Source organism: Hydra vulgaris, chromosome 02 (assembly GCF_038396675.1).
Source record: "Hydra vulgaris chromosome 02, alternate assembly HydraT2T_AEP".
Classification (NCBI taxonomy): Eukaryota; Metazoa; Cnidaria; class Hydrozoa; order Anthoathecata; family Hydridae; genus Hydra; species Hydra vulgaris.
Genome location: NC_088921.1, coordinates 16,758,036 through 16,770,292, shown reverse-complemented (window position 1 = coordinate 16,770,292; position 12,257 = coordinate 16,758,036). Strand labels below are relative to the sequence as shown.

The 12,257-nt window shown below is 27.7% G+C and overlaps 1 long non-coding RNA gene across 1 annotated transcript; it reads left to right on the top strand.

Annotated features, from left to right (window-relative positions):
* Positions 1–9,114: 9,114 nt before the first annotated feature.
* LOC136076412 (uncharacterized) lies at positions 9,115–9,833 on the top strand. The gene is made up of 2 exons (XR_010636250.1): positions 9,115–9,476; positions 9,738–9,833. It is a non-coding gene; the product is annotated as an uncharacterized LOC136076412 (long non-coding RNA).
* Positions 9,834–12,257: the final 2,424 nt, after the last annotated feature.

Below are 12,257 nucleotides of genomic sequence, written 5' to 3'. Positions count from 1 at the left end.
AATTTTTGATTAAAAGAAACGAAAATACAAAAGATTATTCGTTTTAACAGTTTATTTTTTGTAAAAATATTTATATGCACATAAGGGGCTGTTTAAATAATACGTGACACATTTTTAGGCCTTATTTAAGACACCCTTTCCCCCAGGTAATATTTTTATATATACATTTTTTCTTTTAGGGATCATCCATAAATTATGCAACGCTAATTTTATTTAAAAAAATAGAAGTAGAAGATCATTTCCTCTTTTGCACAGCGATTTTAATTGAACTTAAAGGGATATTTTTATTTTTGATTTAATTAAAGACTTTGATAGGGAAAACTTTTTATCTTTTTTGTTTCGTCTATTAGTTAAATTTAGCGTTATGTAATTTATGGACATATAAGGAATTACCTCCAAGTGTGAAAAAAGCTCTCTCAAAGAAAGATACAAAAACAGTTTAGAAAGTTAATTCATCAAGGCCTAAAGAAAACATTATTGTTTGCTATTGCTTTGGAGCCAAGGGTTCTATGTTAAAAGGTTATTTTGAAAGAAAAGTTCACACAGATTCCCCCCCCCCCTCCCTAAAAAAAAAAAAACAGTAATTATAATAATAAAAAAAGGTCAAGCTAATTTTTATTTTTATTAAACACCAATAATAACAATTGTTCAATATTTTTCAAATATCATTTTAAGTTTACTCTTGGCCATCAGTGATGCCAAATCATAACATCTTCATAATTAAGTGAGCTTGTCAGTGTTGATTCAATTGTTGATGACAAACAAACTTGATAATCTGTCTCTGCCTATTGAAGACCTTTAGTAGTTTTTTATTATATTCAACTTAATAAAACTCTTTTCACAAGGTGCAACTGTCACTCGTAGGGTCAAAAATATCCTCAGACAGATAAGCAGGTATACAGCTTTCAAAGAATATTTATGAGTTAGCTGTAAAAGATCAAGTGGATTGGCACTTTCTAAATTATCCATTAGAGGTTCTGCTTGAATTATAATTTTTGTATTCAATTTTTTGACATGTCACTAAAAAGAAAAATTTCCGTTCAAAAATTATGAAATATTTATATTTTTTATATCAATATTTCAAAACTACTAGTTTAAAAAAGTTTTACGCAGAAAAAAACCTACATGTTTAACACCAAAAATACCAAAAAAACAACGCTTTACAATCAAGTTTTTTTCTAATACAATGAGAATAATAATGAAATTTAAAGTTTTTAAAGTTTGAATTTTGTTGTGGGAGAGGGTATTAGAAAGTGTCATCAATTATCCTATGGGAAAGGGAGTGGTTTGGCACAGTGTGGCGTGACACATTTTTTTTAAATTTAAAATCTTATCAAAGCAAAATTAGTGAACTTTTAGCAAAAAATTGCAAACTCAAAGATATATTTTGTTTGAAAACAATGTCACGTCACATATAAGAGTAGGTGGGGGTTGATAAAAATATTACCTGGGGGAAAGGGTGTCTTAAATAAGGCCTAAAAATGTGTCACGTATTATTTAAACAGCCCCTTATGTGCATATAAATATTTTTACAAAAAATAAACTGTTAAAACGAATAATCTTTTGTATTTTCGTTTCTTTTAATCAAAAATTTTGTAACGTGAAACATTTCTAAAAATGGAAATGATTTTATGTCTTCCCCCTATCCATTTGTGTCCACCACTGGTTGCTGCTATACTATTTATACTCATTTGATGCATGCATGCATTTCTGCTGAAATATAATACATTGTATTATATTATCTGCTAACCTACCAGTGAGCTTGCAATGAGCTAGTTATAGCATCAAATTTAGTGTAATTAGAACTCCTTTAGTATAGCTGGTTAATTTGAAAATGAGTGACGTCACGTTAACTCAATTAAGCCAATAACGTTATCTTTCTTTTTCAAGAAATCCATCTAACCTCCTTCGATAAATATTCAATTATCAAAATGGGAAAGACAGAGTGGAGTGAAAGGTTGAGCGTGACATTTCGGAACGGTGGGGCATAACGGCACAGTTATACATAAAGCTTTTTTTTTTTAATTTTTTTTGATAAAAAATTTAAACTTTTTTTTTTTCATTATGAAAATGAAAAATAAAAAACTGTAATGAATTTTTTTATAAGTACCAAATGAAGAACTAAATTTTTGTATTTTTTTATGCGATACAGCAACAAAAAGTATATCTTGTACTAATGGTAATTCGTTTTACAAATAAAAAGTGGGAGTTTCTTTAACATTATATTTTTATTATTTTCTTTTAGAATCTGGTTTTAAAAAATTACCTGTTGAAGTTTTTTGATTACTATTAATTTTATTAAAGTGATTTTTGTGTATCATATTCGGGCAGCATATTATTTTTATAGTTAACTATATTACTACATTTGTATCTAGCTATTTATAATGTTTGTTTTATTTTTATGCTGAAACATTATTAACGTTATTTAAAAAAGTTAAATATTTCCTTATTTTATTTTTTATGACTTTTTTTTGGAGTATGGGCGTGTAGTTTATGCAGCTATGTGATTTTTTGTGAGCGAAATGTTCGAACATGTTCAAATAATAGATAGCGGACATTTTTTCATTTTTAGAACTTTGCAATCAAAGAATAAATGGTAGTCTTTAACTGTCTCGTTTTACCCCACCTACTTGCAAAAAAAAGAGAAAATTTTGCTCATCTAGAGTTTTGTTACTTAGGTTGCCGTAGTTTTTTGTATAGACTTTGTAAATGAAAACATTGTTTACAAAAACAGCTCTGCATTATTAAAATAACACAGCTATGAGTTGTTTGAGGTAGTTGTGCATTTTTTGACAAAACAGTTTTTCATCGTATAATAATATGGTTCTGCAACGTTTAAGAACAAGGTTCTGCATAACTTAAGAATTTTGGAATTAATTGAAATTTATTTTGGAATTGAGTAGCTCCAGTTGTTTTCATGATTGTCTTATTTCATTTTTTATTGCTGTACCGTATCGGTTTAGAAAATTATTTGATATATTAAGATATATTATTTTTTGTAAAGAATAACTCCATCATTTTTTATTTTCATTCTCTATAGCTTAAGAGCATAAACCAGCTTTGTTTATGAACATTGGTCTGCTTTGTTTATTAATACAAACTTTTTGTTTTAAAAAAAAGCTATTAACTGTGTATATATGTCGGTCTTTTAACAATTTGTTGAACTCGTGTAGTCTAAAGCTTAAGTTAACTATTTAAAAATAAATTTTCCTTGTATAATATAATACCTTGTTTAAGCCCAGTGAAAAATAAAACCGCGTCCCACATGGGTTCCGCGTGGGTTCTGTGTGGGAATGATGGGATTGACGTGGGACGGATTTTCCCATGTGGTATCCGTATGGAAATGTGTCACCTAAAACCCATGTGGGTAATCCCACATGGGTTACATGTGGGAACCATATGGTATTTACACACATGGGAAATCCCACGTGGGTTTCCTGTGGGAAATAAGATTAAGATTTGTGCAAATAGACGTATTATTAGGATAATATAATAGTTATTTGAATATAGATCTTGAGTAAATTATTTGCAAACAATTAACTGATGCAAGTTGAAATATTGTCAAAAACCAATCTTGCATGCATGGGACACTGCAGTGTCCCATGCATGTTAAATTTATTACGATTCAATAACTCAGATTGAATTTTAACTGAATTATTGTAAGCTTTGTAGGGGTTTGTTGTATATCAAATAGTGTTGTAAATAAAATAATATATATATATATATATATATATATATATATATATATATATATATATATATATATATATATATATATATATATATATATATATATATATATATATAATTAATATTAAAACAATAAAATTGATACAAAATTTTACTTTAAAACGAATATCATTAAAATTGTGATGATAATAGCATTAGGAAACTAGTATTTATGTATTATTATTATACTATAAATAAATAGTTTTTTAATTCATTTTATAAAATAGAGACTGATAGCTGATAATTAATGGAAATAAATACAAATTTTAAAAATCATGTAAACTTCATTTATTATTTCTAAATACTATATTAATGTTAGTCTACAAAGTTAAAATCAATTTAGAGCATTGTTATTAGTTCTTTTGTGATTCGCACTTCCACTTCCGTCTCTCAAATTTATAAAATAGGTGGTCAAAGCTTGCTCAATAGGTAGGTTCTCAGCATAACAATGCTTTTTTCTTACACTTTATAAAGAGAAGTATGGCAAATTGATTACTTATTTTACCTAAATCTAGGGTCATCTATGTATAATGATGTCAGATGATGACCCGGTTTATTGAACACCTTCACCCTTTATCAAACTCAGTCAATTTTTTGCCATCTCCCATTGAAAATGATGTCAGTTTTTGTTATCATATTATGATGGTATATCTGAATTGTTAATATAATATAAAAAATGCATATACCATCAATTTTTTTCTGGTTCAATTATACATTTATTCTCAACAGTACTAAAAGTAAAAAAAATAAACATAAATTGTTCTTTCAGATAAGTAAGCTAATTTCTGAATTTAAATTATTTTTCCTATGATCCTCTACAGTTTTAAGCAACAAAAGCAAGAAGTTTTTAGACCATATTGTTGGTGTAAATACCTCTAAAACCTGCTCATAGCTAGCATAAATTGTTTTACTTTTTTTTTAAATAAAATATTTTACTTTTTTTTTTAAATCAATTTTTTAATTGACATTATTTTGGTTTCAACATCCCCTTTCCATTGTCAATTATTGTTAAACTCACACTGCCCCTCTATCTACTGGCATCATATATGGATGATCCCATAGCCTAAATACTTTATATATATATATATATATATATATATATATATATATATATATATATATATATATATATATATATATATATATATATATATATATATATATATATGTATATATATATATATATATATATATATATATATATATATATATATATATATATATATATATATATATATATATATATATATATATATATGTATATATATACACATATATATATATATATATTTTTTTTTTACTTTTTTTACAACACCATTTAATATACAACAAACCCTTACAAAGCTTACAATAATTCAGTTAAAATTCAATCTGAGTTATTGAAATGTAATAAATTTAACATCAATAGAAAAGTAAAGCTGTCATCATTTAAAATGTAAAGGGTGTCAAAATACGTTGATAGTAAAATTAAGTTACTAATAAAATCACATTCAACAATGATAAATATTCTTACTGTAGTAAGAATAAGTACTATTTAACAAATTTGAACAAATAGATATAAAATAGTGAAAAACAATGAACAAATAAGAACTTGAACTTGAACTAAATCTTGAATTTGAATTAATTGGTATTAATTTGTTCAAGCATAACCCTAAAAAATGAGTTTATATAATAAATTTTATGTATAACTGGTTATACATATAGTTAACTATCAGGAGTTATATGTATAACTGCATGCATTTTAAAGCATTTTATTTAATTTATATGTTACTTTAGATCAAATTACTTTGAATACTGGACCCAGAGACTTTATTCCCAATAACACTGGTACTCCAGATTAAATATCCTGTTTTTGTTCCTCAATGTACTTCGTAAGTCCCTTAAGTTTTATGAACCTTATTATATATAAAGTGAAAGTTTTGGAGCCTAAAAAAAGTTACAGAAACCACCCTATCTCCCCCCTATTTTAATTTTTTTTTATAATAAAAAAAAATTTGACTTTCAAACCAGCATTTCTTTGTGGGACACTGCAGTGTCCCATGCATGCATGCTTAGTTTTTGACAACATTTGAACTTGCATCAGTCAATTGTTTGCAGATAATATACTCAAGAACTATATTCAAATATCATATGAACATGTTAGAGAATGTTCATATGATATTTGAACATCACAAATTTAATAATATTGTTGTGATATGTTATATAAATAATACCATATTAGATTATGATATGAAAATAAGATAGGATATAAAGGCAATGATCAAAGAATAGATTTACTTATTGAAATTTAGATGTTTGTTTATTAGTTTCAGAATATTATATTATGTGTGACCGCGGCTTTCTATAATAACAGGCCTTGACATCGCGCAACAAAGTTGTTAAACTGAAGGCCAATTCCTAATACTGTGTTTACATTTTCATCTTTTAACATTAGACGAAAGTTTGTGTTCGCGCTTTTTTAATAAATCTTTAAAATTTGATTGGTTTATAAAGTAGATAGCGCAACTTCAAGACGAAAACGTTGTAAGGTTCAAGGCGTTAACATTGTAAGGTAATAATATTGTCAAACTAACGATAAGTTTTTTTAATAATTAAAATGCCTTAAAAATGCCTATAAATTGCTGTGTATCTCTTATACAATTTATACAACTACAATACCAATTACAACTACAACAAAATTATCAATACTCAACCACAACAAAAGTATCAATTTATAAATTCCCGAAGAATCTAGAGGAGAGAAAAAGATGTAGTGAAGCTATCCCAAGAACTGGTTTTATTGTTACAGACTATACAGCAGTATGTCAACTGCATTGGCAAAATGAAGCACCTTTTGAAAGCAAATATGGGAAGCAACGACCTTTAAACCCACCATCTGTTTTTAAAAATATTCCGCCTAGTTGTTTAGCCACACCAACAAGTAAAGTTAGAAAAACTGTAACTTCAAGCGGTTTTCGAAGCATTTTACTAGATGAGTTAAATGATTTTCTAAAAGAGGATGAACTTATATTTGACGATATTCAATCTTTGTTAAGTTATAATAACGATGTTATTGTTTTCCAGCTTAATAAAAAAAGTTTACACATACAATCAAAAATGAACAAACTTGGTGTTCCATTATTTATTTTAGTAATTTTCAATGATTATTCATTTGTAGCTAACCATAATGGCACAGCTTGTAATATTTCATCTTTAGCTGTAAACAAATTAAAGTTAATAAATTGTTTTTAATCAGCTTTATTTGAAGCAGTTAGATTTTTAAAAAATAAAGAAAGTTTGCTTCAGTCAAATATTCTATTCGAATACCTTAATGCTATGAGAAAAGTTAATGTTGCTGAAGTTTTATATACTTCAGATATTATATGTAGAGCATATGAGTATTTTGCTATGCGACGAAGTTTAGATGATTGTTTGTGTATTGACTATAAGTTGCCAAGTATAAGGACTTTAACACAATTGGCTTCAAAAATAAGCTCAATGGAGGACTTAAGTTTCATAAATAGTATTTTTATGAATTTAAATCCATTAAAAAGAACTTCCATACTACTAATTGATAAGGTCTATGTCAAAGCTTCATTACTTTACCAAAGAGGTGCTTTGTTTGGTCAAGCAGTAAACTACCCTGAAAAGTTAGCTAAAACAATTTTATCATTTATGATTAAATGTCTTTTTGGAGGTCCAGAATTTATATGTAGAGCTCAACCTGTTGCAAATCTTCCCTCTGAATTTCAGATTGCTCAATGTCAACAAATTGGTGATACGATATATAATATTAAAAATAGTAAGACACTGGTAATAATTACTGATGGTAACCGTGTAAATCAAAGATTTTTTGGAATGTTTAAAACAGTTGATAGTAAACCATGGTTAACAACGTCAGGTATATATTTATTGTATGATTATGTGCATCTCTTAAAATTTATACAAAACAATTGGTTGACAAAAAAGACTGGCGAACTTCAATTTTTGAACAATAAAGAACTGGCTTTGGCTAAGTGGAGTGATTTAGAAACTTTATATAAAACTGAGTGTAATAGTCTTTTTAAACTCTCTAAACTTACAGCTAAATCAGTTTATCCAAAACCAATAGAGAGACAATCTGTAAAGTTTTGTTTGTCTGTTTTTTGTGAAGAAACAGTAGCTGCATTAAGAACGCATCCAGAGATTGAAAATATAGCATTGTTGTTAATGTCAAAGCACCTGGTGCTGGCATTTGGTTTAGAAATAAATTATGCGGAGAAATCCACTCAGTTGGTGATCAACAGTTACAAATGCTAAGAGATATTGCTGAACTGTCAAATTTTATGAAACCTACAGGTGAGCGTGTAAAACAGCTTACGCTAGATACTAGCAATGCAATAGCGCATTCATGTTATGGCTTTATTGATCTTGAGAAACTTTGTTGAGTAATGGAGCAAAGTATGTCTTATTAGGTTGGTTTTCAACAGATCCACTTCGAAAAAGCTTCTAAGCTTCGACAGGGATCTGGAGGTACTTACTTTATAAATGCTAAATCTGTAATTGAAAAAATTAATATTCAACACACTAAATTGATATTACAACTTGACATTTCTGTTGATGGTATCGATGGTCATACTTGTGACATATTTTAGAGATATTTCTACTGATGAAAAAGAACTTCTGGATAATATACATGATCTTGAAAGCTCAGTTAATAAATCTACATTAGTGGCTATAGTTTACATAGCTGGCTATGTGCAAAAAAGTGTAATAAAAATTTATGATGATCCTACCAATTATTATTATAAATATGGAAGTTATCTGTATAGCCTAAACAGAGGCTGACTTGAAATTCCTTCTGATACTCTTTTCTAAGGGTCAATATTTTGCTTTTTTTTTTCAAGGTGCTACTGACCCTTTATGCAGAACAATTTGTGTTACTCAGTTTCAGTTCATTTCTGCTAAATATAAATTTAAAATCACAAAAAAACAATGCAGAGTATATTCTAATATTCTGCTAAAGAATTACTCACTAATTACCACTCCCAAAATACTAAAGCTATCATAATTTATGTGAAAATTAGTTTATTATGCTATTTACTTGTTATGTTTTTTTATTTTCTCATTAGCCTATATGTCTCTCAATATGTTTGGATTTGTAAATATTTACCCTGTTGAGATATATTGATAAAACTTTTTTTTGCTTGAATCAACTTTTGTTGGTGTTTTTTATTGTTGGTGATTTTCATTGTTACCATTTTTAGCAAAAAAAATTAAAAATACAGTTATCTTTCTAATATATATATATACTTTGTTATAATTCTGCTTGTTATTGATACTTTTAATCTTTCATAAATATTCTTAATGAAATTTGAAATACAAAAAATATGATTATCTTTTAACAATTTTTTGGTTTTCTTTTTATATTTCCGTCTTTACTAGAGGTTATTATTAGAAACCATTACACCCTATCTAATATAAAAATATATCAATATAAGTAAAAGTAAAAGTTTAATCGGCCTTCAGTTTTTACGGCATTTTGCGCGATGTCAAGGCCTGTTATTATAGAAGGCCGTGTGTGTGACGAAAAAGTAAAGATACTTTTGCATCCAGTGGCTATTGCACCCAACGTCTACATCATTGAAAAAGTAGGTTTTTACATTTTTGTTTTTGTTTTTTTGTTTAACTACTTATCCTAATTGATCACTTTTTTTCAGGATTCTCCTCATGGGTTCAAGCTCATTACGCATAATATGTGTTCAATTACCCATAATACTTTAGTCATTGTAAGTAATAAATTAGGAAATAATTATTTGTAAAATATTGTAGTCTCTCTCTCTCTCCTCTCTCTCTCTCTCCTCTCTCTCTCTCTCTCTCTCTCTCTCTCTCTCTCTCTCTCTCTCTCTCTCTCTCTCTATATATATATATATATATATATATATATATATATATATATATATATATATATATATATATATATATATATATATATATATATATATATATATTTATATTTATTTATATTTGTATTTTTATTTTTTTTTTAGAAAATGTTTGAAGAAAGTTAGAAGATACTAAAAACCTTGGTATTATGCAAGCCAAAGCGATTTAATTAATTCAATCGACAAAAAACGGCGTGTAAATCGCAAAAGAAAAAATAATATTTGTAATATTCTTTTTGGATGTATTGATTAATAGCATTTATTTTAAAATAAATTCATTTTGCAACACGTTTTTTAATTTTATAAAATTTCGTCATAATAGTTTAAGGTAAATCCCACATAGGTTATAGGTGGAAAACATCACATGTAAAAGATCAAAAATGTTGCACATTTTGAATACCAAATGGGATAAAGTAGCAAATACCAGATTAAGTTAAACCTCTCTGAAAGCTTCGATGATTAATTTTAAATTACTATTTAAGTAATTTTTAAATTAAAAGATTTTTAAAAATTATCATAGAAGCATTCGGACTTTCATTTGTCTAGTATTGACTACTTTTATGCCATTTGGATTAAAATATGTGACATTTAAGATCTATAACATGTAGTATTTTCCACCTATATCCCCTGTAGTATTTACCACAAAAAACCCATGTGGGATTTACCATATGAAACCCACATGGGACAAAATAATAATCCCCATATGGGTTACATATGGTAAAAACCCACGCGTATCCCATATGGGATTTACCATATGGAATCCATGTGGGATTTACCATATGAAACCCACATGGGACAAAATAATAATCCCCACATGGGTTACATATGGAAAAAAATCCACACGTATCCCATGTGCGCTTTTTCAATGGGAGGTGGTACAACACCAAATAATTAAAAAATGAAATAAACCTCCAAAATAAAAATGCTTTTAAATACAGTTTACTAAAATGATTTAAATAAAAAAAAGCACAAAAAAAAAATGTAAAAAAATTGGCATTAGGACCATAATGGCGGAAAAAATATCAAAAAATGCGTTTTTAAACTAAATTTCAAAACATAATATCTAAGGCTATCCATCATCATATGACCTGAAATTTTGTACACTTACTCTAAACACTTTATTAAACATTTTATTCCATTTAACAGAAAAATTCTTTAAATACCAAAGTAAATGATGATGAGCTATGTAATTTTTCCTCATATTTTATTAATTTTTTGACGTTTTAGAGAGATCTGACTAAAAAAAAAAAAAAACTACTGATCATAAAAAAAAATCCATCTTTTAAATAAATTTTATAGGTATTTCGAGCAAGTACTGAAAATTTCAGATCAAATGAACAATGCTAACTCAAGAAACTGTGTTTTGAAGTTTAAGCAAAAACGAAAAAACGCGAACTGAGATAAACAGCTTTGAAAAATTCTTGATATATTAATTACAATATTAATTTAAAATTCTCCTGAAACATAACTGTCATTACATTCTTTTGCTTTCTCCTCATCTAGGTGAGCTTTTTTAAATGGCTCTAAGAGTCTTTCTTCTTTTTTTTCCCTTTTCTGATGACTTGCACCTCATTTGACTAATCCTTTTTTATTTTTCGAAGTCGCTGAAATATTTAATACCTTACCATGTAAACCAAAATGTCTAAAAACACTAATAACACCCATTGCATCATCATTGTATGCTAAAATAGCTAAATACGTTCCCATTTCCAGTGTTGATTTAAAAATAAAACATCTTTTTGATACACGAGCCTAAATAAGTCCATTAAGTGCCTCGTTAGCATTTTGTGTGTTTCCATGTAAACATTTTGATAACAATTCATCTGATGGTAAATTTATAATTATTGGTAGAATTAAATCTTTTATCCACAGAGGTATGGTAGATTTGGGTTTATAATTCTTTTGATTTAGAGCCCAGTATTTGCACCAATTATATTTTCCTCGAGGGCAAAACTGGTGGCGTGTGTAGGAATCAGGAAAATCGGTGAAGTGGAAAAGTATGGCATAAACTGCTTTCTTCATTGAATACAAGTTTCCCACATTAAATCTGATTACAAGGCTATAGAAATTTTGCATTGAATTAATGCAGTTTTCAGTGTGTTTACCTCTGCATGATATTGGTTTTTTAGTACCTTTTTGGGCTTTGACAAAGTTTCGTAGACGTGTTCTTAACCGTTTTTAAACATGTCCAACACATTCCAGTTTTACAGGCATAATACCATACTCTTTGTAAGGATCTGCGACTATTTCATCATTAAAAGAAGATGTATCTTTATAAAAAAATAAGATATATAAAGAATATCTCCAAGATATTCTTTATATATCAATTTATTTTTTTATAAAGATCTTTTAAACATAGCCACAGCTCCTACAGATTCCATACCACTCGATGAACCCTTGTGATTCACACTGGTGATCAACCAACCAACACTGATACTGTGGAGTTCCTCTTTTAGATCTCCACATTTTACATCTATTGCATTGTTTGGTAAATATCTCTGCATCATTACATTTATTACTACAAACAGCAGTATACAACACCATTCAACGAATTATGACCTCGCTTTTGCCATGAACCATCAATAGAAATTCTAACTTCTTTCATTTCAAGAGAGTTGTTTATTG